Here is a 25,157-nt window from a genome sequence, read left to right as displayed (position 1 = left end):
TCCCTTCCCCTCATTACATTTTTGCTTCCTCTTTTCTCCATTTTCTCGATTTTTTTGTTTCCCATTTCCTTTTCGACTTCTTTTCAATACAGTATTATGTAATATAATAGTCACATGATACTACTCTAGTGTCACATGATATACTGTCTCATGATGAAAACAAACCAACCGTTTAGTGAAAACCACCACCTACGAAACTATGCATAGATATGTACAATAATATGCAGGTATGTGACGCTAAACAATTATATTAGGCAATCCAACTACCTTAAATCATTCAGAGTGCCAGCAGAAAAACAACTTGAACATCAAATCCACATCAGAGGTTCGAGAATACAACCAAATGAGAAACTGTGTACTGCATACAGTATTATGTAGTATAATAATCAGATGATACTACTAAAAACTTCAATGATATTACAGTGTCACATAACAAACCAACAATCTGGTGAGAACAACGCCATAATAAAATATATATGCAGACATGTATTGCTGAAATTTTATATGAAGCAAAGCACAAAATTCAAACAACAAGCAAAATAATTCCAGTGTCAAGTTCATATCAGAAGTTCTTGGATAAACATACTGTAACCAATTGAGACACCAATGCTAAAATCGCATCTAATGGTGTCATACAGAAACTGAAATCGTTAATATTATTACAACATATTTGACAATACTGTCCATCATCGACCAATTTCATTAGACTAATTTAGCAGTAATCTGAACCTGGCATAATACCAATACACCTTATATTATCCAACAACATCAGTATCAAAATCGAACAGTGAATTTAACTATCAGAAAAAAGTGTAAACGTCTTTTACATCCATGAGCCAGTTGTGAAATTATTTCTACATCATAAAAGAGTAAGTGTTTAAAAAGAGTGTGGGGCAGCAGAGACATGGGAAAAGTATGCTGTGTGTCTCCATGGTCTATCCTGTGGTATACATATTATTTAATATTTGTACCACATGTGTAGACCCATTATAGTATTTGTTCCCTAATGACAATGCAAGATACTAGTTAAAAGCAGCTAAAAACGTTTCTACCTTATGGAAATGCAAAGTGTAAAAAGAGGATGGGAGGGGTGAATGTGTGATACATATAAAACCTTTGCACCCATGGCATCACCAACAGAATGTATATTATCCGTCATTTGCAACAGGCATATGAAACCATTCCAGTATTGGGTCACTAATAACAGAATAGGATGTCTAGGTAGAAGCTGGTGTCAGCAGCTAACAATGATATTACAAGGGGAGTAGGGGGTGGAACTTCATGTAAATTTATATAACATGTAAATGTAAAAATTTTACAAAGTTGAAAGGGGGTGTCTAGCGTATGAGAAATTAAGTATGCAACAAGAAACTATGGTTTAATCATATTAAGTAACTTATATACACTGTACATCAGTGTGTAATCATTGTAACATCACTGATGCACGGTAAAAAACCAATGGATGGCAAGAATAAAACATATATTCTTAATTTGGGGTACTGCATGCATTACTCATTAACATGTTGCCTGGTCGGACGAGTCTCTTTTCAAATTGTATCTAGAGGATGAATATGTAAGGGTATGGAGACAGCGTCACGAATCCATGGACGCTGTATTGTCAGCGGGAGATTGTTCAAGCTGGTGGAGTGTCCGTAATCGTATGGGGACTGTGCAGTTGGAGTGATATGGGACCCCTCATACGAATAGATCCGACTCTGACAGGTTCACGTACGTAAGCATCCTGTCTGGTCACCTGCATACATTCATGTCCATTGTGCATTCCGACGGACCTGTGCAATTCCAGTAGGATAATGCGACACCCCACACGAACAGAATGCTAAAGAGTGGCTCCAGGAACACTCTTCTGAGGTTAAACACTTCCGCTGGCCACCAAACTCCCCAGACCTGAACATTATTGATCATATCTGGGATGCCTTGCAATGTGCTGTTCAGAAGAAATCTCAACCTCCTCGTACTATTACGGATTTATGGACAGACCTGAAAGATTCATGGTGTCAGTTCCCTCCAGCACTGCTTCAAACGTAAGTTAATATTAGGCGGGTGTACCAGTTTATTTGGTTCTTCGGTGTATAAACAAATGTTTTTGTATGCCTCTAGGCTGGACCTCCTGTATTATTTTCTTTTGAGCCTGAACATGTTTCATGTGATACTTTATAATATGTAGATTCAAACCGTATGAGTGAAAAGCTTATATCAGTTTCCCTTCGAGCGACCACTTTACCCCATCTTCAAATATATACGAAAGTTATGAGATCCTTGTACAAAGGAAAATCACCCTTTTAAATATTAAGACTTCATATTGCAAGCTCTTTTTAAGCAAAGACGGGATGCCTGAAAGGTGGAAGGGATACATTATATGTAGAAGAGAAACACACTGGAGGAAAATGTTGTAGAGAGGATACAATAAATGAAGATGAGATGGGAGATACTAAACTGCGAGAAGAACTTGACATAGCTCTGAAAAACATAACTCAAAACCAGTTCTCTGAATTACACGTCCGTCCCTCGGGATTACTGAGATCCTCGTGAGAGGCAACGATGAATAAACTCTTCTACCTCTTAGCAGACATCAGTATGGACCCGGATGACCTGGAGTGGTTCTCGCGGCAGCGTAGTGCGTCAAGCTGTGACAGCTCTGTGCGAGGCATTGTGTGGTCAGACCCACTGACCTAAGGAGCTTACTTACCGGCAGTGACAGGCCGGGTCCGTTAGTTCCTATGCTGACATCGACCACGTAGGACCTAGCCTTCGCATCGCGCCATGTTCTTGTTTCCATATGCTAGCTGTAAGTCATTCGCACTGGTCGCGATCTGTAGCTTTCTCCGTGCTCATCCCTATGTGACGTTAGGACTCTCTGCTCCCCCGTAGACTGATCGCAGGTCGAATGTGTTTTCCTCTTCCGGGATCCCAGGCTGTTGTAGTGCAGCCATCGCCGGCTACGCTAGTTGCACTTGTGCTGGCAGGACAGTTTCGTGGCATTACCACGCCCGTAAAGATACAAATGAGGCAATGAAAGACGATATCACGTGTGTGCCTTTCTTATTTTTTTCATAGTGTTAATTTGTGGCCACTTTTGCAGTGCTGGCGCTAGAACTTGTGCCTCCGGAAGCAGCAAGCAGAAGCCGCTCAAACAGAATTGGGAATAAACACTGCAGCGCAGCCACAAGTCGCTCGATCAACCCAAAGTTAGCCGTGCGTGAGGCAGTTACACAGGGTCTGCAGGAATTATTCAAAAGTAAAGAGCTTTTAACTGTCTGTCGTTTTATTCTCAAACACGTACGAAATATAGAATCTTTATCTTATAGGGATGAGATAAGGGAGCCAATATTGGAATCAGAATTTAGAAGACCTATGGAAGACTTGAAATTAAATAAGGCAGAAGGGGATATAATTCCATCCAAATTACTAAACTCCTTTGGGGGAAGTGGCAAAAGAACGATTATTCACGTTGGTGTTGGAATTTATGGGACTGGCGATACACCGTCAGACTTTCGAAAACCATTATCGATGGAATTCCGAAGAATGAAAGAGTCGACAAGTGCGAGAATTAACGCACAGTCATCTTAACAGCTCATGCATCCGTGTTGCTGACAGGAATAATCTACAGAAGAATGGAAAAAATGAGGATCTATTGTATGACGATTAGCTCGGTTTAGGAAAAGTAACGGCACCAGAGAGGCATTTATGACGTTGTTGTTGATAACATAAGCAAGACTCGAAAAAAATCAAGACATATTCATAGTATTAGACGACCTCAAAAAAGCGTTGGACAATGTAAAATTGTGCAAGATGTTCGAAATCCTCTGAAAAATAGGAGTAACCCGTAGAGAAAAACAGGTTATACGTATATATAAAGTACAAGAACCAAAAGGAACAATAATAATGGAAGACAAAACCAAGAATGAAGTACTCTGATTAAAAATGGTGTAAGATAGGAGTGCAGATTCCGCCTCTACTGTTCAGTCTACACGTCGAACACGCAGTGATGGAAATAAAGAAAAAGAAAAAAAGAAAAGAAACGTTCAAGATTGGGACTAAAATTCAATGTGCAAGGACGTGAGTGTTATGATTTGCCGAAGACATTGCTATCCTCAATGAAAGAAATGAGCAGTTCTAATGAGTTCAGCGTACGGATTAAGAGTAAATCGAAGAAAGACAAAGTAATGAGAAGTAGCAGAAATGATAACAGTGAGACTGGACGTCATAAATTATGATCATGAAGCAGATGAAGTTAAGGAATTCTGCTACCTAGGCAGTAAAAGTAACAAATGAGCAGAGCAACGAGAACATAAATATCAGTCTAGCACTACCAAAGGGGTATTCTTAGCCAAGGGAAGTCTACTAGCATCAAACATAGGGCTTAATTTGGGGAATAAATTTCTGATAAAGTACATTTGGAACACAGAACAGTATAGTTGTGAAACATGGGCTGTGGGAAAACCGGAACAGAGGATATTAAAAGCATCAGAAATGTGTTGCTACAGAAGAATGTTGAAGTTATGTGGACTGATTAGGTAGGTAATGAGAAGATTTTCCGTAGAATTCGCGAGGAAAGGAATATATGGGAAACAGTGACAAGAAGAAGGAGCAGGATGACAGGAAATACATTAACACATGAGCGAATGATTTCCGGTCCTACTGGGAGCTGTAGAGGATAATGACTTTACACGAATACACAGACAGGGATACTGTCTCCCATGACTATTTTATTTTCATATCCCGTAACTACCTGAATAATATCTTTTATCGCATCATACATGTCTTCCGTCTCTTCATCCTCTGCGGCTAGTTGGTGTATACTGCTATGGTAGGTTCCTGCTTCGTTTCTGTCTCGGCCACAAGAGTGCGTTCACTAAGCTGTTCATAGTAGCTTATCCACGTTCCTCTTTTATCACACATTATTAATCCTACTCCTGCATTACCCTAATTTGATTTTGTATTTACAACCTGTAAGGGGTCCGTAGGCCCTTACTATGAATTTGCACTCGGCACAGGTCGATAGGGCGAACAATCGATTGTGTCGTGTTGCGAGAGCGAGTGTGGAGTTGAGCCAGTGTCATGTTGCGGGTAGAGGTGTGTGGAGGCCAGTTGTTGAAATGCAAGGCTTTAACGGTGAAGGGAGTCGCCATCGCCGTGGTTAGACCCCTTTTGTACTAGAATAATATCGGGAAAGTGAAGAAGTATTATTGCGAAAGTGATTAGTGACATTTCTAGGGCCGATATTTGGTTTCGCGTCTACCGCGCCGGCATCACCTTGGATTGCAGTGTTGGATTGCAGTGTTGGATGCAGTGATGGATTAGCGTGTGACGATAATGGAAAATGAAGAAGCCTGTGCTGAGATTAGTCGTAATTAGATATGCATGACGAAGGCAGTGGCTGTCTCCTCCTTTTTGTGTTTTTGAGACGAATATAGGTTCGTAATTAGTGAAACTGTGTTGGTGTTTTTCTTGTTACCAGACATTTCATTATTACAGTATTGAGAAGGACGAACTGGGAAGTAACAACTTCCGTAGCAGTCAATTCCGATTGCCAGCCCCATTAGGTACACGGTCACATTAATAATAATTATTGGTCTGCTATTCGGTCAGATCAAGTCGGGATAAATAAACGGAGGTGTTACAAACCATATATTCAACTGACTAGAAGTTTTGTTCCTCCTGCCACCAAACTCCACTAATTCCCACTATATCTAACTTTAACCTATCCGTTTCCCGTCATAAATTTTCTAACCTACCTTCCCGATTAAATGATCTGACGTTCACGCTCCGATCCGTAAAACGCGAGTTTTTTTTCTCCTGATAACGACGCCCTCCAAAGTAGTCCCCACCCGGAGATTCGAATAGGGGACTATTTTACCTCCGGAATATTTTACCTAAGAAGACTCCGTCATCATTTAACCATACAGTAAAGCTAAATGCCCAAGGGGAAAAATTACAACTTCAATTCGCTCCTCGCTTTCAGCCGTTCGCAGAACCAACGCAGTAAGGTCGTTTTGGTTGACGTTACGAGGCCAGATCAGTCAATTATCCATACTGTGGTCCCTGCAACGACTGAAGAGGCTGCTGCCCCTCTTCAGGAGCCACACGTTTGCCTGGCCTCTCTACAGATACAACGCACGAGTGATGCTTTCTAAATCCATGCTGATTCGTGAACGTAAGCTTCTCAGTCTCATGAAGGTTTGTTATATTCTAACTGAGAATGTATTCAAGGATTCTGCAACAAACAGAAGTAAGGGATACTGGTCTGTAATTTTGCGGGCCTGTTCTTTAACTTTCTTATATAATGTAGTCTCCTGTGCTTTTTCCAGTCACTTGGGACTTGGTGCTGGGCGAGAGATTCATGATAAATGCAAGCTAGGTAAGGGGTCATGGCCGTAGAGTACTCTTTGTAATGCCGAATTCGGATTCCATCCCGACCTGGCGATTTATTTGCTTTCAAATATTTCAGCTATTTCTCTACGCCAGGTATACGTATTACTATGTCCTCCACACGGCAGTCAATCCGATGGTCAAATGACGGTATGATTGTGTGATTCTCCTGTGTGAACGATGTCTTGAACGTGAAATTTAAAATCTCAGCTTTCATTTTGTATCTTCAACTGTCCTTGTTGACCACACTCGTCAACAAGGGACTGAATGGAAACCTTAGATCCGCTTAGGGAATTTACATAGGACCAGAATTTTCTCGGGTTCTGTGCCAAAACTTTTGTTAAGGTGTGATGGTTGTAGATGTATGCTTCACGCATAGATCTTTACAAAGACGCACTAATAAGTACAAACTTTCACTTGTCGTCATTTGTGCGTTCATTTTTGCAACGGGCGTGGAACAGCCTCTGCTTCCTCAGCATCCGCCGAATTTCGTTTTTAAACCGAGTTGGGTCATTTCCATCCTTTATACACTAGGCTCATAACTCTCCAGACCAAAGATTTACAATCTGCTTAAACTCCGCCCATTATTCCTCTACATCCATCGTATTAGAACTAAGTGATGTCAGTTCTCTACATCTACATCTACATCCATACTCCGCAAGCCACCTGACGGTGTGTGGCGGAGGGTACCCTAAGTACCTCTATCGGTTCTCCCTTCTATTCCAGTCTCGTATCGTTCGTGGAAAGAAGGATTGTCGGTATGCTTCTGTGTGGGCTCTAATCTCTCCGATTTTATCCTCATGGTCTCTTCGCGAGATATACGTAGGAGGGAGCAATATACTGCTTGACTCTTCGGTGAAGGTATGTTCTCGAAACTTTAACAAAAGCCCGTACCGAGCTACTGAGCGTCTCTCCCGCAGAGTCTTCCACTGGAGTTTATCTATCATCTACGTAACGCTTACGCGATTACTAAATGATCCTGTAACGAAGCGCGCTGCTCTCCGTTGGATCTTCTCTATCTCTTCTATCAACCCTATCTGGTACGGATCCCACACTGCTGAGCAGTATTCAAGCACTGAGCGAACAAGCGTACTTTAACCTACTTCCTTTGTTTTCGGATTGCATTTCCTTAGGATTCTTCCAATGAATCTCAGTCTGGCATGCTTTACCGACGATCGATTTTATATGATCATTCCATTTTAAATCACTCCTAATGCGTACTCCCAGATAATTTATGGAATAACTGCTTCCAGTTGCTGACCTGCTATTTTGTAGCTAAATGATAAGGGATCTATCTTTCTATGTATTCGCAGCACGTTACACTTGTCTACATTGAGATTCAATTGCCATTGCCTGCACCATGCGTCAATTCGCTGCAGATCCTCCTGCATTTCAGTACAATTTTCCATTGTTACAACCTCTCGATACACCACAGCATCATCTGCAAAAAGCCTCAGTGAACTTCCGATGTCATCCGCCAGGTCATTTATGTATATTGTGAATAGCAACGGTCCTATGACACTACCCTGCGGCACACCTGAAATCACTCTTACTTCGGAAGACTTCTCTCCATTGAGAATGACATGCTGCGTTCTGTTATCTAGGAACTCTTCAATCCAATCACACAATTGGTCTGATAGTCCATATGCTCTTACTTAGTTCATTAAACGATTGTGGGGAACTGTATCGAACGCCTTGCGAATGCCACGAAACACGGCATATACCTGTGAACCCGTGTCTATGGCCCTCTGAGTCCCGTGGACGAATAGCGCGAGCTGGGTATAACATGACCGTCTTTTTCGAAACCCATGCTGATTCCTACAGAGTAGATTTCTAGTCTCCAGAAAAGTCATTATACTCGAACATAATACGTGTTCCAAAATTCTACAACTGATCGACGTTAGAGATATAGGGCTATAGTTCTGCACATCTGTTCGACGTCCCTTCTTGAAAACGGGGATGACCTGTGCCCTTTTCCAATCCTTTGGAATGCTACGCTCTTCTAGAGACCTGCGGTACACCGCAGCAAGAAGGAGGGCAAGTTCCTTCACGTACTCTGTGTAAAATGGAACTGGTATCCCATCAGGTCCAGCGGCCTTTCCTCTTTTGAGCGATTTTAATTGTTTCTCTATCCCTCTGTCGTCTATTTCGATATCTACCATTTTGTCATCTGTGCGACAATCTAGAGGAGGAACTACAGTGCACTCTTCCTCTGTGAAACAGCTTTGGAAAAAGACATTTAGTATTTCGGCCTTTAGTCTGTCATCCTCTGTTTCAGTACCATTTTGGTCACAGAGTGTCTGGACATTTTGTTTTGATCCACCTACCGCTTTGACGTAAGACCAAAATTTCTTAGGATTATCTGACAAGTCAGTACATAGAACTTTACTTTCGAAGTCATTGAACGCCTCTCGCATAGCCCTCCTCACACTACATTTCGCTTCGCGTAATTTTTGTTTGTCTGCAAGGCTTAGGCTATGTTTATGTTTGCTGTGAAGTTCCCTTTGCTTCCGGAGCAGTTTTCTAACTCGGTTGTTGTACCACGGTGGCTCTTTTCCATCTCTTACGATCTTGCTTGGCACATACTCATCTAACGCATATTGTACGATGGTTTTGAACTTTGTCCACTGATCCTCAACACTATCTATACTTGAGACAAAACTTTTGTGTTGAGCCGTCAGGTACTCTGTAATCTGCTTTTTCTCACTTTTGCTAAACAGAAAAATCTTCCTACCTTTTTTAATATTTCTATTTACAGCTGAAATCATCGATGCCGTAACCGCTTTATGATCGCTGATTCCCTGTTCTGCGTTAACTATTTCAAATAGTTAGGGTCTGTTTGCCACCAGAAGGTCTAATATGTTATCGCCACGAGTCGGTTCTCTATTTAACTGCTCAAGGTAGTTTTCAGATAAAGCACTTTAAAAAATTTCACTGGACTCTTTGTCCCTGCCACCCGTTATGAACGTTTGAGCCTCCCAGTCTATATCCGGCAAATTGAAATCTCCACCCAGAACTATAACATGGTGGGGAAATCTACTCGAAATATTTTCCAAATTATCCTTCAGTTCTCTGTCTAAATGAGACGTTGATATCTTATCTGCTCTATCTATCAGAAACACTCTCCTAGCCTTCTTAATTGTTTTATTAACTTTCGTAACTATAGTTGCTATAATGACATCATAATCGCAAAACCCTGTTTCTGTACTGACGTTGTCGATAAGGTCAGATGTATTTGTAACTACAAGGTCTAAGATATTTCCATTGCGTGTGCGCTGCCGAGATAGCTGCTGAACCCAATTTTCAAAATACGTGTCCAAAAGTGTTTCGTAGGATTGTCTGTCTGTCACGCTCCCCCCCCCCCCCCCCCCTCCCCGCCCCAAGTGAATCAATGGACATCGCAGTCCTTACTCACAGGTTAACGTAGCCTCCAACAAGCGTTTCATGACCTGGGTATTTATCCGCTATTGACCGTAGTGTTTCATAAGACCAGATCTAGAATACCTAGGGTCGGTCGGGAAATATCTAGGCCTATGACTCCTTTAATCCATTGCTTTCACCATTAGCGACAAGGCCGACGCCCAGTTGCAGCGTTGGGAAAGAGCTCAATGTCGTTTCCCTATTACGTCTAGGCAATGGGCTAATGCTAGTGATTCAGAAGCCAAAACGCGTGGTGCGTCTTTGCGATGATTTTAAAGAGACAATGGGCACGCAATGTGTCACTGATGCGTATCACACACGGTCTCGACACATTACAGTGATCACCGCCTACGTTCGAAGTCAACAAGAAGTAACCCCTCACAGACATCAGGAGGCAGCACTAGCAGTGGAGGGTATACGAAGCGTGTCGGGGGAACGCGGAAAACAGTGCAGTCTGTTTAGTCAAGCGTCAAATTGGACAAGATCATTAGCACTTCCGAAACGGATAAGTTTGAAACTGATCGCATGCTTTTGCAGATTAATCACCTTTTATGCTCCGCTGAACGGAAGGCCATTGCTATGCACGGTGTCAAAAGACTGAAAGCAACAGTCTTTGGAATGCCGAGGCTGGAGGAGGGAACGTTATGGTTTGCGGAAATTTTTCGAGGAAGTTATCTGGGTGATATCGTCATTCTGGAAGGCAATATGGATCATCTACACTCCTGGAAATTGAAATAAGAACACCGTGAATTCATTGTCCCAGGAAGGGGAAACTTTATTGACACATTCCTGGGGTCAGATACATCACATGATCACACTGACAGAACCACAGGCACATAGACACAGGCAACAGAGCATGCACAATGTCGGCACTAGTACAGTGTATATCCACCTTTCGCAGCAATGCAGGCTGCTATTCTCCCATGGAGACGATCGTAGAGATGCTGGATGTAGTCCTGTGGAACGGCTTGCCATGCCATTTCCACCTGGTGCCTCAGTGGAACCAGCGTTCGTGCTGGACGTGCAGACCGCGTGAGACGACGCTTCATCCAGTCCCAAACATGCTCAATGGGGGACAGATCCGGAGATCTTGCTGGCCAGGGTAGTTGACTTACACCTTCTAGAGCACGTTGGGTGGCACGGGATACATGCGGACGTGCATTGTCCTGTTGGAACAGCAAGTTCCCTTGCCGGTCTAGGAATGGTAGAACGATGGGTTCGATGACGGTTTGGATGTACCGTGTACTATTCAGTGTCCCCTCGACGATCACCAGTGGTGTACGGCCAGTGTAGGAGATCGCTCCCCACACCATGATGCCGGGTGTTGGCCCTGTGTGCCTCGGTCGTATGCAGTCCTGATTGTGGCGCTCACCTGCACGGCGCCAAACACGCAGACGACCATCATTGCCACCAAGGCAGAAGCGACTCTCATCGCGGAAGACGACACGTCTCCATTTGTCCCTCCATTCACGCCTGTCGCGACACCACTGGAGGCGGGCTGCACGATGTTGGGGCGTGAGCGGAAGACGGCCTAACGGTGTGCGGGACCGTAGCCCAGCTTCATGGAGACGGTTGCGAATGGTCCTCGCCGATACCCCAGGAGCAACAGTGTCCCTAATTTGCTGGGAAGTGGCGGTGCGGTCCCCTACGGCACTGCGTAGGATCCTACGGTCTTGGCGTGCATCCGTGCGTCGCTGCGGTCCGGTCCCAGGTCGACGGGCACGTGCACCTTCCGCCGACCACTGGCGACAACACTGATGTACTGTGGAGACCTCACGCCCCACGTGTTGAGCAATTCGGCGGTACGTCCACCCGGCCTCCCGCATGCCCACTATACGCCCTCGCTCAAAGTCCGTCAACTGCACATACGGTTCACGTCCACGCTGTCGCGGCATGCTACCAGTGTTAAAGACTGCGATGGAGCTCCGTATGCCACGGCAAACTGGCTGACACTGACGGCGGCGGTGAACAAATGCTGCGCAGCTAGCGCCATTCGACGGGCAACACCGCGGTTCCTGGTGTGTCCGCTGTGCCGTGCGTGTGATCATTGCTTGTACAGCCCTCTCGCAGTGTCCGGAGCAAGTATGGTGGGTCTGACACACTGGTGTCAATGTGTTCTTTTTTCCATTTCCAGGAGTGTATCTTTGAGAACTATGTCCACCCCTGCATGAGGTTTTATCGCTTTCGGTACGATGGCACCTACCAGAAGGACAATGCGACGTGTCAAACAGTTCGCAGGGTACGTGTGTGCTCCAAAGAGCAACAGGCTGAGTTTCAGTACTCCTATTTCCAACAAACTCCGCGAATATGAAAAACAGAGTATCTGGGGAACCACCTTGATCTGCTGTTCGTACAAGGATTCTCAAAAACCGAAAAAACCTAGCGCTGCTGGCCACAGCACTGGAGTCGAAATGGGTCCACATCCCTGTCGGTGCCTTCCAGAACCACAGTGACATTCCTTCTCCCGTCTCCCTGCGCTTCAGGCTGCAAAGGATGCTTATTCGGGTTTTTGACAGATGGTCACATTACTTTGACTGTACGGTGTATTAGGCTGTGTTAGCGATTTAGTCACGGGACCAGTATTTTTCCCGCGGCTTATGTGCTGCCTGCCACTGGGGACAGCTTCTCAGTTTCTCTTAGTCCTTGAGACCGCCTTTGTGCTTCTCCAGTTTAATCGTTTGCTCTACGAATTTTCGTCTCATCTAGGCATTTATCAACGATGTTAGGAGCATTTTGTTATGGATTCTCCGCGTTGTGTAACATAGTGCGGTGATAGCTAGGTCAAGGGCTCCACACGAGAGAAGCGTTTGCGAAATCTGCAGGCAGTTTTCCAAAACTTTCTGGAGAGTAGCCTTTGTTTCAAATCGAAGAAATGTAGTTTTTTTTTTTTTTTTTTTTTTTTTTTTTTTTTTGCTAAAGATACATTTCTTGGGACATGTGCTAGACAACGACGGCCTCTTCCCACGGACTTTATGTCCAAAGTAATTAAAAGGCTCTGCACGCAGTGTTTGTATTCTGCTCCCTATTCGGCTTCTTCCATGCCGGATAAAGAGTTAACTTTGACCGCTCACACTTTCCAGAATAACATATTCGGCCCTCCTTCTCAGCTACCGAATACGACTATTTACTGTTTATGGAAGTTCTCAGTAATAATTGTTGTGACATTCCTTACCAGTCCACCGCCCTGCGCGCTAATGCAGATGCAGTATTGCACTTGCCAGCGAGACCTGATTCGGTGGCCGGCCGCTGTGGCCGAGCGGTCCTAGGCGCTTCAGCCTGGAACCGCGCAACCGCTACGGTCGCAGGTTCGAATCCTGCCTCGGGCATTGATGTGCGTGTTGTCCTTAGGTTAGTTAGGTTTAAGTAGTGCTAAGTTCTAGGGGAAAGATGACCTCAGATGTTAAGTCCCATAGTGATCAGAGCCATTTGAACCGTTTGAACCTGATTCGGTGTTTAACCGAAAGTAGATTCTCGTTTTCTCATTAGACGACAACCTTGCAGCAGACATTGCTGTATTTTCATTTGACGGCGTGGGTGGTCGCGGTCGCAACCGTCTAAGATCCCCTTTCCCAGAAAATCGTTTCTGCAGTCCAGTCGGGATGACCTCTTTACAAGACAACACACAATCCATTAGACTGTCATCTCATGTACTGTACACAACTGGTAACACTCTTGTGCTAGTACTACCTACGGACTTGGATTTCTGAATCTAGTCTAGAAACGCACACTTCGTGGTCAATAAAGTCATTCTTCATCTGCTGTAATACTTTTTATGCGACCTATCCAGCTTAACTGCAGATTTACGCAGATTAACTGGAATGGAAAATGGAAATGAGCGTTTGACGTCATTGGCAGGGAGGCCCCTTACAGGGCAGGTCCGGCCGCTTTGGTGCAGGTCTTATTACATTCAACGCCACAGTGAGCGATCTGTGCGCCGGATAGGGATGAAATGATGATGAAGATAACACAGCACCTAGTCCTGACCAGGGAATCGAATCCGGGCCCCTTAGGACGGCAGTCTGTCACGCTGACCATTTTTTTGTTTTGTTTTTATTTTTTTGCATTTTGTTCGTTGTTCATCGTTGTGTTTGATCGTTGCGGAAATCACATGACATCCGTTCAAATGCGTTTGTTGATCCTTCCAATCAGTTTTTTTTTTTTAGAGAGACCAACCAGCTTTCTGACCGAAAATGCTGAGCTACCGTGCTAGCGCACTTGAAAATAGGAATCATTTCCCGAAACGTGTCGTGCGAAAAATAAAATAAAGAAAATCTTGACCGGTAGCAGATGAGTTATTTATAAACAAACCTATTGTTTTCATAGTAGCAGCCTTTCAGAACCCTTTTTTTAATCTCATTTTGTTCGTTTTCGTTCGTTGCATCTGCTCGTGGCGGACGTCGCAAGACACCCGTTGCAGTTCGTCGTTTATCCATGAACTCATTTTTTTATTACAGAGGGCAGCTAACCCTCTGACCGAACACGCTAGGTTACCTTGCCGGCGACCATTCAGCTATCGGGGTAGACGATTTACTAGAATCATCGCTAGCCTTTATTAGTATCAAATCCGTTCAACTGCCCTTCGTTTGAAGTCCATTACGTTTTCTCACAGAAATGCAATGTCATATACAAACCACAAGTTTTTATTTCTTCTCTCTATTCTTTATTCTCGTACCATGTTTCTTCATAGTTTTCTTTGTAGCTTACTCTGTGTGCAGATGGGATAACATTGGGGAAAGGCTACAATCATATCTCATTCCATTCTAAATCATTGCTTCCCTTTCATGTCTTCCGAAGTCGGGTTTAGTGGTTTCTGTGCAGGCGTAGATAACTTTTCGATCGTTCTATTTAACCCCTGCTATCTTCAGATTTGCTAAGACTATATTACAGTTAACAATAACAAAAGGTTTCTCTAAAACTATAAATACTATGAAAGAAGTTTTGTATTAATTCAATATAATAATAGTACTCAGTATGTTCTGTAACGTCCAACATTTATCTAGAATACTAACTGATCCTCCCCACGTCGGCTTCTACTAGTTAACGGAATTGGAATTATTACTACCTACGTGAAATCTAAGAATATTTTGCCCCTCTGCGTAAAAACTACTATGTAGCTGCACGGGAATGATAACACCGCGAAATCGTCCTGTAGCCACATATTTAACTGTGCTAGCCAGCAGTGAGTCGACTACGGATGTTGGGGAGGTGGACCCCGAAAGAGGAAAACTAGCTCTTTGTGTTATCAAAGGACGAGGAACCTGAGAGTCCGAACACCGCATAGAGTCGAGCGTGGAGAAAAGCAAAACGTGCGACAAGCTTGAATGACAAAAGGAGCCGAAGCATGGCATGATGCGAAGGCCAGGTCTAAGTTGGTTGATGTGAATGTATCAACTGACGGGTATGCCACTGGACAATTTTTCTCGTCCGTGGTCAGCATGAGGACCTCATGGACAATATTGAGACAGTCAATTAGGGGAGAAAATGTATGCCATGCCGAATCTGCTCCCAAAGCAATACTGAAAGTAGTAGAGGAGTTTTCGTATTTCGACAGGAAAATAACAATGCCGAAACAAAGAAGACATAAAATGCAGAGAGGCAGTTAGAAGGACATCGTTTTTTAATAAAGAGCTTGTGGTTACAACGAATATAAATTTCAGTGTTAGGAAGTTGTTTCTAGAAGTATTTGTCCGAAGTGCAGCCTTCTATGGAAGTGAAAGGTGGACGATAAGCAGTTGAGACAAGGAGAGAATAGAAGCTTTTGGTATGTGGTCTTTCAGTAGAATTTTGAAAATTAGACAGGTGGATCAAGCAGTAAATGAGGAGGTACTGAACATATTTGGATAAAAAGTAGGTGTATGGTACAAATTAACTAAAAGAAAGGATCGGCTAATAGGACACATCGTAGGGATCACAAAGCAGCCGTCAAGTTGAATTCCGCAAGTTTCGTCAGCTTCCAAAAATAGCTTCCACAAGTTAGTGGTAACAGTTTCTAGCATTTGCTGCAGTACTTGTCCAAATTGCCAGCTTCTGGAAGGTTTTCTCAAACTTGCAGATGTTTTATGTGTTCAATACCAGTGCGAAAATTGCAGTGTCGGAAAGGGAAATGACACAATGACGTTGCTTCGAAACAAATGTACTATTGTAACCTCTACACATATATATTGGCAGTCGTCCAAATGAGTTTCTCGCCTGAAGGGAAAGAAGAAGATCAGTACTTCAGACTTATGTAAATTTTAGATTATTCCTCTGTTAGCGTAAACTTGAATGTATCGCATTTGTAATAAAAGTAATAAGCACTGTTTCTAAAAATTAGAGAGTAACTAAAAGTTAATTTCTTCGCGATAAAGTTTGCCCTATTTTTGTATTCTGTTTTCGAATATTTGGTTTTACAGTAGACAAGCGGGTTTCGAAGTTTTGATCGGAGCGAAGGCGCCTGGTCATATTTTATTTCTTCTCGGTCGGGCCCACGGCATAGAATACGTTACAGTGTATTTTATAATGAATAATTGCAGATAAGCTGCGAATAGTTTATTTAGTATTGTTTATCCTTTACTACAAGCCTGTCTGGTAGACATAAAGCATCAACGAAAATAAACTGTCGTTGTAGCTGCCAAAATTATTTCACGAAAATAATCTATGCAAAGAGAACTTACGTGACATATATGGTAAAAATCTGGCAAGATCTTTGCAGCCGACAATTTACCCACTGATTCAATATGGACGTTTATTCGAACTCGACGTTTAATGGAAGATGTTGGTAAAGAAGAAACAATAATCATTAAACTATATGCTGTTTAGTAGAATTTATTTGTTATCAACTCTGATTTTAGTTAATTCAATAGTATTTATTGAGAATTTAAACATGCACACCACTCTATCCACTTCTTTATCCAATCTTTACAGTTTTTCCTGACGTGTTTTCTGTCACTTTTTTGCTTCAGTAACAATAATGCGACAATGATGGTGGCTGCTCTGGTTCTTAAGCACGACACTGAAAACTTGTACTGGCCTCCCCACTACACGACTCTAGTGGTAACGCTTCTGCAAGTTCATGCAGCAAGATTCCGAAATTATCTTGCTCAAGTGACTTGCAGAAGTAAACTTGCACAACTCTTTGTTCCAATGTAAACAGCTCAGCTCGTGCTCGCTGAAATTACTTCCGGACATACGCCTTTAGCGTTGACTCGATCGAACAAGTCGAGCTTCCTCGCGCCTTCATTAGCAGGCAGCGAAAGTTCACCTTGTAGGTCACAATAGAGGCTCGAGACACAGAAGACACCACAGCTGAAAGGCAGCGGGTGAGATCTCTAAGATTACTTTACTCGGGCGGTAATAGACGGCAGTTGCAGGGACACCGTACCGCCAGCTTATTAGAGAGTGTAACACGCGTTACGCAGATGACTCGCCGTGTAACGCGTTTAGCAGCGAGGACGGGAACTTGGGCGGCACGGCAGAGTGTGCGGTCAGGCGGGCTGACGGGCACAGTGGGCGGCGGTGGGCGGCGGTCTGACGCCCCCGCTGCGGGCCCCGTAATTGCCCCCGCGGGCGGCCGTAACGCAATCTGTGCGGCTCCCGGCTGGCTGCCGTCTGCCGCCACCCCGTGCCGCCTGCCTGCTCTCAGGCACGCGTGGGCCAATCCACACAGTATGGCTTATAAGTGATACGCGTTAAGGCGCTCGATACAAACTGTAACCGGCCACTCAGAAGCGCACCTTGCGGCCTGCTCTGCCCCCTTCGGTCTTCTTCATACTTAAAGGATTTGAAGGTTAGTGCCCGGAAACCTGACAGCTAAATTAGTGATTTGTAATCCCGCACTTACTAGAAAGAAATTCTGCCTTATGCAAGACACCTTTGTAGTTTTGTTGTCAACCACACACATTTCACAGCTTTTTGTGCTACCTTCGGTGTGTTTATTTCTTTATTTGTCGTCAGCAAAATTGTTGTTACATAATAAACTTTAAAGAAACTTTCGATAAAAATATTTAAATTCGTAAAACAAGCGACTACTGTCAAATATTTTACACTGGTTTGCACACAGTACAAAGTCGAGACATGTATAACTGACTTGAAGCACCCTACGTTGTTTACTTACGATTTGTCTAAATGTTCTAGTTTTATCATAAATTTGGAAACAATGTGGATGTATGCATTTGTTTACATATGGAGCTATTGCATGTTTATGCTAGTAGCTCTAGGTCAACTACGCAATCTAAAGCTTGTCATCTGCAAACAGCAAAACGTTATTTTATTTTTCTGTTTGCCGATGACAAACTTTAGAATGCGTTGCTGACCTGGATCTACTAGCATAAACATGCAATAGCTTCACGTGATATATGTAAACAAATGCATGTATGCAATTTTTTTCCAAATCTACTACAAAACTGGAACCATTAGACAACATGAAAACTTCAACTCAGTGATACATGTCTCAACTCTGTACTGTACGCAAATCAATGCAAAACATTCGACAGAAATCACACATTTTACAAATGTAAATATTTTTACTGAAAGTTTCATTAAAAGTTAACATGTAACTATAATTGTGAAAACGAAAAATAAGCAAATAAAAGCACTGAAAATAGCAAAAAAAATGCTGAAACATGTATGGGCGATAACAAAACTACAGAGCTGTTTTGAGTAAGGCAAGATTCCTCTCCAATTTTCTTAACAAGGACAGAGATTTCCAGAAGGCTTTCGACACCGTTCCTCACAAGGGTCTTCTAACATAACTGCGTGCCTATGGAATATCGCCTCAGTTGTGCGACTGGATTCGTGATTTCCTGTCAGAAAGGTCACAGTTCGTAGTAATAGACGGAAAGTCATCGAGTAAAGCAAAGTTCTCGTTCTTACCGTGCGCCGTTCGACAGTGGAACGGTAGAGAGACAGCGTGAAGGTGGTTCATTGAGTCCTCTGGCAGACACTCTATTGTGAATAGAAGAGAAATCACATAGATGTAGATATAGATGTAGGAAACGTTCTACTTGGTGCTGGGCGACAGCTGTGGTTCAGCATGATGGTGCACTGCCGCACCTTGGAATGAATGTGCTTAACTATCAAAATGAAGCGTTTGCAGGGGAATAGATTAGTCGTAGAGAACCAATTTTCTGTCCTCCACATTTTCAGGACATTAATACACCAGATTCTCATTTGTGGGGACACTTAAAAGAATAAAATTTATAGTACTGCATCCACGGATATACACGACCAAATAGCTTACGTGCATGCCGTTTTGGCAACTGTGGATCCAGGCGTGTTGCATAGGGTCCAGAGATCATGATCCAGCAAGTGGCGAAGTGCCAACTCAAGATGGTCACTTTCAATATCTTCTCTAAAGTGAACGTTGCTCGAACATGTGCGTACCAGCTCTGTGAAGATAAGTCGGACGTCAAGCGAACAGAATGAAATTATTGTGCATAGCGTAATGTGGAATCTAGTGTAGCCTACTTATTGTGTTTCTGTACATCACTGGATGCAATCGATGTTAATGTATCCACTATTACTTTCTAGTGGGTTTATTTCTTTCGTGGACGAAACGAAGTGGTAGTTTACGTCTATAAGTAGTTCATGTTACATCTTACTGTTTAAAATTTTTTGAAGTATTGTTCCTGGGAGCAGCGATCTAAATTTATAGCGACACAGCGGTGGAAGAGTTGGGAACACTGCGCCGACGCGGACTCTTCGAGTATTTGCTGCACTAAATAATTATAAAAAGCGTTGTTATTAAGCTATTTTTAAACGTGTACAGGTGTTATAAATATAATATAAGTGTTGTTAAATTAGTGGAAGTGTTAGTGAAGTATGAAGTAGATTAAACGGGGTAAGAAGCGTATTTTTCTTCTCGCGCCTGTAGCACGAATCCTAGGCCTAATTTCACGCGCGCGAATCGTAAGTAAGCAGAGAATTAAACTTATAGGTAAAGGTTTCCAGTTGGTAAAAATATAAGTGTTGTTACATTAGTGGAAGTGTTAGTGAAGTGTTAAAGAAGACTAAACGGGGTAAGAAGTTTATTTTCCTTCTCGCGCCCATAGCACGGATTTTAGGCTTAATTTCACGCGCGTATCGTAAGTAAACAGTGACAAACTTATAAGTAATCACCAGCTGTTTTATTCAGTACTCTTTCAATTTATTTATATCTGCCTGAATCGTTTCTATGGTCCTTTGTTTACGTTTTAGTCAGTACTTAAATCAGTTTATACGATTTCTGTTTTTACCAAGAGTGAGAAGTGTGTGACATGCCGTAAGATCGTTAGTTCCGGGGTATGGTGTGATGGGTGCTGTAGTTTCTTTCATTGGGGAGAATGTAGTGGCGTGGGACATGGAGACATAAATTAGGCTCCCCAGTGGTATTGTAGGATCTGCAGTAGAGATAGGAAATACTGGAAAAGGAAGGGAAAATTGCAGTTCTTCAAGCTGACCTAGAAAAGGCAAGGGAAGATCTGGACAGGTTAAAGAGGGAGAAGGGTGAACAGAGGTCGGAAGTGGCAACAGGTAATAGGGGGAACAGGCAAAGGAGACCATCAGACAGCTTTGTCATAAATCTTGAAAATAGATTTGACCTGTTGCCTCAGTCACAATCGAATGAGCCTCATGTAGCTGAAGCTGTAGAAAGGGCACAACAAGCTTTCAAGGACTTGAAAAAGGTAGGGAAATATGTAAAGAGAAAGAAAGTTCTGTTGTTAAGTGGTTCCCATGGTAGAGGTGTTGGCCAACTACTGCAGGAAAATCTACGTCCAGAGTACCAAGTCACAAACTTTTTCAAGCCTAGTGCAGATCTGGGTCAGGTAACAGAGGATGTAGGTTCTTTATGCAAGGATTTCACAAAGGAGGATGCCGTGGTTATAGTAGGTGGTCAGGGAAATAGCATTGACAAAGACTGAATATTCCATAGAGAGTGACCTGGTGAAGATAGCATCAGTAACGAAGCATACGAGAGTGGGATTGTGTCTGTGTTGAGACGCCATTATCGCCTCATTTGAACTCTTCCGTAGGGAAGGTGAACTTGGAGTTGGAGTGGCTGCTTAGGACGGATGTAGGGTCCCATATTGGTTTGATTCCTGTGGATGCTATCGATAGGTGGGACTACAGTAGGCATGGCCTTCACCTCAATAGGATAGGGAAGGGAAAGCTGTCTGGGTTGATTGCAGAAAACTTAAGGGAGGAAACTGTCACAGGTGGTAAATTCCAGTGGTCACAGGTGTCAGAGGGATGCCTTTTTTAGGATAGGGAAGGGGGAAAGAAAACGAGTTTTGAGAGAGATTGGCAGACACACTCAGTTTGAGAAAACAGATGAACAGGAGTCAGATTTTAGCACACAGCCTCCATTTAAACAATGTTTAACAGAAAGTAATCAGAAACTGCCAGTTCATCTTCGCCAAAACAGTTATAATCCCATTAGTATGCAGTATCAGTTATCTTTATTACACCAGAAAATTCCGGGACTCAGAAATAAAGTTGATGAACTACTCATTTGTATCGATGAAATGAATTCATCTAACCAAATTGACATAATCTGCCTCTCTGAACATCAAGTGACCATTGGTACAGATATGTTAGACATTTCAGGATTTAAGCTAGCTTCCTACTTCTGCAGAGTAGATATGGATGGAGGAGGAGTTTATTAAAAACTGCCATAAATTCAAGAACATTGACATTAATAAATTCTGTTTAGAGCAGCATCTAGAAGCATGTGCCACAGAAGTAGAGTTCCATAACAGATCCAATATAATAGTAACTATTTATCGAGCACCGGCAGGAAACTATAATCTATTCATAAATCATCTAGAAGCTCTTTTGGGTTATTTAAGAGGAAGAAACAAAGAAATTTTGATTGCTGGTGACCTTAATACAGATTTTCTAATGCAATCTTCCAGTAAACCTTTACTGCAGTTAGTAATGTTGTCTTTCAATCTAACTCACACTGTAAACCTTCCAATTAGGATCACTAAATCCTCAAGGACAGCCATTGATAACATTTTTATGGACAAATCAAAGGAACAAAATCATGTCATAAAACCTGTTATAAATGGACTATCAGATCATGACATGCAGCTCCTTGTTTTAGATGTAAATCCTAAGCGGATTATCAAGACTGCTAAATCTGAGAACAAGAGAGTAGTCAATCAACCAAAAATTGAGTGTTTTAGAAGATTGCTCAAAGGTATGAACTGGAAAGATTTTTATAGTGCTCATGACATGAATGAAAAATGTAACACATTCATGAACAATGTCAGTACCATGTTTGAAAACTGTTTTCCTCTAAAAGTTACTCAAATTAAGCAGAAGTCTATAATAAAACCATGTATTACACAAGGAATAAAGATATCCTGTAGGACAAAAAGGAAAATGCATCTATCAACCAAGAATAGCTCCAATGCTGATGATTTAGCTAAATACAAGGAATACTTTAAAATATTTAAAAAAGTAATTCAGACATCTAAACAAATGCACTACGAGAAGAAGATAGCAATGTCAGGGAACAAAATAAAAGCAATATGGGATGTAGTGAAAGAGGAGACTGGTAAAACCAGTAAGGTACAGGAGCAAATAGCATTAAGGGTAGATGACACATTAGTATCTGATGGGCATAGTGTGGCAAATCTATTTAACAAGTGCTTTATATCCATTACTGATAGAATGGGATTGTCAGGATCAGTAAATAATGCCCTTGAATATCTGAAACTAGCCTTTACATATAGCTTCAGGTACATGAATATGTCACTCACTTCACAAAAGAAATAACTTCCATAATAAAATCTATAAAAACAAAGCATTCTAGTGGTTATGATGAAATATGAACAAAGTTAATTAAGGCATGTTCTTGTGAATTTAGTACAATTCTGAGTTACTTGTGTAACCAGTCAATTATAACTGGGACATTTCCTGACTGGCTAAATTTGCAGATGTTAAGCCTCTATTCAAGAAAGGAGATAATGAGATACCATCAAACTACAGACCGATTTCGGTTTTGCCAGCATTCTCAAAAATTTTAGAAAAAGTAATGTACAGGCAGCTTCTCAACCATCTGACCACGAATTACATATTATGAAGAACACAGTGTGGATTTCTGAAGGGTTCTGATATCGAGAAGGCCATTTACATATACAGTGAAATTGTAGTTAATTCATTAAATAACAAGCTACAAGCAGCAGGTATTTTCTGTGATTTGTCAAAGGTATTCGATTGTGTGAACCACAACATCCTTTTAAATAAATTAGAATTCTATGGTGTCACGGGCAGTGCTGCAAAATGGTTCAAGTCATACCTCGCTAACAGGAAAGAAAGGGTGTCAGTGCAAGGGACTAGTGATTTAAGTCATCAGTCATCATCAGAATGGGAAGAAATTACATGTGGTGTCCCACAAGGATCCATCTTAGGGCCATGGCTTTTTCTTGTGTACATTAATGATATATATTCATATTATTCTACTCCGTTGACGAATACTATTAGTATTGTTATTTCAGTTTTTTATAAAAAAATTGACATGTTCCACATCGACGAGGATCTCCTCAGCACGGATCTATGGAACGAAAAACTAATGTAATCTAATCTAATCTAAGCTGCTACTTTTTATTTGTGGATGACCAGTTTCGATCTTCTACAGATGTCATTATCAGATGTATATTCTGTGAAGAGGAGTAGAACCTACTACTTCAGTTACATTCGGAATAGGCATTAATATACAATAATGTAGTAAAAAGGCGCAGCTTAATACACTATTAGTGATAGTAGGGATCCCTGGCGTGGAGCAGGCCCGTCCCTGTTGGCGTCGAGAACACTGTTGTATTTGGCTAGGCTGCCTGTAATTAAAAAGTGTAAGACCCACCAATTGTCTTTGGTACAACGTGATCTGTAGCGAGTGGTCGTGAGACATGATTACATTGGGTGAAGAACATATATTAGTTGCATAATTTTTGGAATTCGGTCTCTGAGAAAATAAGGAGGATATTTTGCTTTTATAAAGAACATACATAATAAAAGCGACGACAGGGAAAAACAGTCATTAACTCAATGACAGGGATATTTAAAGAAGGGCTGCCCTCTGCAGGGCCTTTTGGTAATATTCAACGTGACAAGGACGGTCGGTAGGACGGCAACTTGATAATCAAGGAGATGACATACTTTCTGCCATTAATCAAAGATGTTATCGATTCCTATCGGCAAAAAGAACGCCAGCTAGTAAGCACGGAAATAATGTGCTATCGAAGAGTACCGTCACTTGCTAACAGATGTACGTAGGCATCTGCAGCTAGTGTAAAACACGTAATGCATATTTTACGTAAATTGGCTGCTTGTTATTCCGTTATGTTTACCCATATATAACTGGTCTTCGGACAAGTACAGACTTAAGCATGGAACGTACAGCCACTTTGTGATAGTACAAGGTACATTTATATGTCAAGAAAACACCAGATTCCAGATTAAAATAAGTTTTAGTTGCAAAGAGTGATAAAATTAATAACTGTGGTAAGGTGGCGTCGAAAGTGCCATGCTGTGTGGCCACTCGATAAATATACAAGTATAATAGCATTACATTTGCACAGACACAACAGTCATCATTTAAGCGGCCGCGTCAGTGTTTAAAATTATAAAAATACAATCTTACAGTGCGAATGACAAGATATACTTGTAACTTTTATACAAATGTAAAATAAATGAATATATCAATAATCCGAATGACTGGATCGTCGATAAGTCGTGACCACAGAAAATTATAAAATTAATGGCAATATTAAAGTGGTATAGCAAAAGTAGTTTTGTATAACTTCAGATCCACATCAATTATTACATGCTGAACTGCTTTAATGGGGGAGTTACAAAAGAAATAAATTAGTAATATTTGCTAAATACTCGATGAATGTAATGTACATGCTATGTTGAAAGTAGAACATTTTAAATAATGAAGTAATCTATAGCACACGAGTCGGACAACTGGTGGCCCGTATGTAAATGAAATTTTGAAAATACACATATGGCTAGCATTCGGAAATACGTGCTACCCAAGACTCAGGGCTGCAATAGACATCAAGTTCAAATGGCTCTGCGCACTATGGGACTTAACTCTGAGGTCATCAGTCCCCTACAACTTAGAACTACTTAAAACTAACTAACCTAAGGACATCACACGTATCCATGCACGACCGTAGCAGTCGCACGGTTCCGGACTGAAGCGCCTATCACCATTTGGCCACAGCGGCCGACGGACATCAAGTCGTACTTCAGTAGGAATAGCAAACTAGTAACAGTGATGACATAGTTTACTAAGTACACACACCTCCCTAAATGACCAAGATCAGAAAGTTCTATGAATTAGAGTTACTACGGAGGATTACCGACAATCATTCTTCCGA

This window comes from Schistocerca nitens, chromosome 4 (genome assembly GCF_023898315.1).
Source record: "Schistocerca nitens isolate TAMUIC-IGC-003100 chromosome 4, iqSchNite1.1, whole genome shotgun sequence".
Taxonomy (NCBI): domain Eukaryota; kingdom Metazoa; phylum Arthropoda; class Insecta; order Orthoptera; family Acrididae; genus Schistocerca; species Schistocerca nitens.
The sequence above is the reverse complement of the archived record's forward strand: the minus strand, read 5'-3'. Positions refer to the sequence as shown.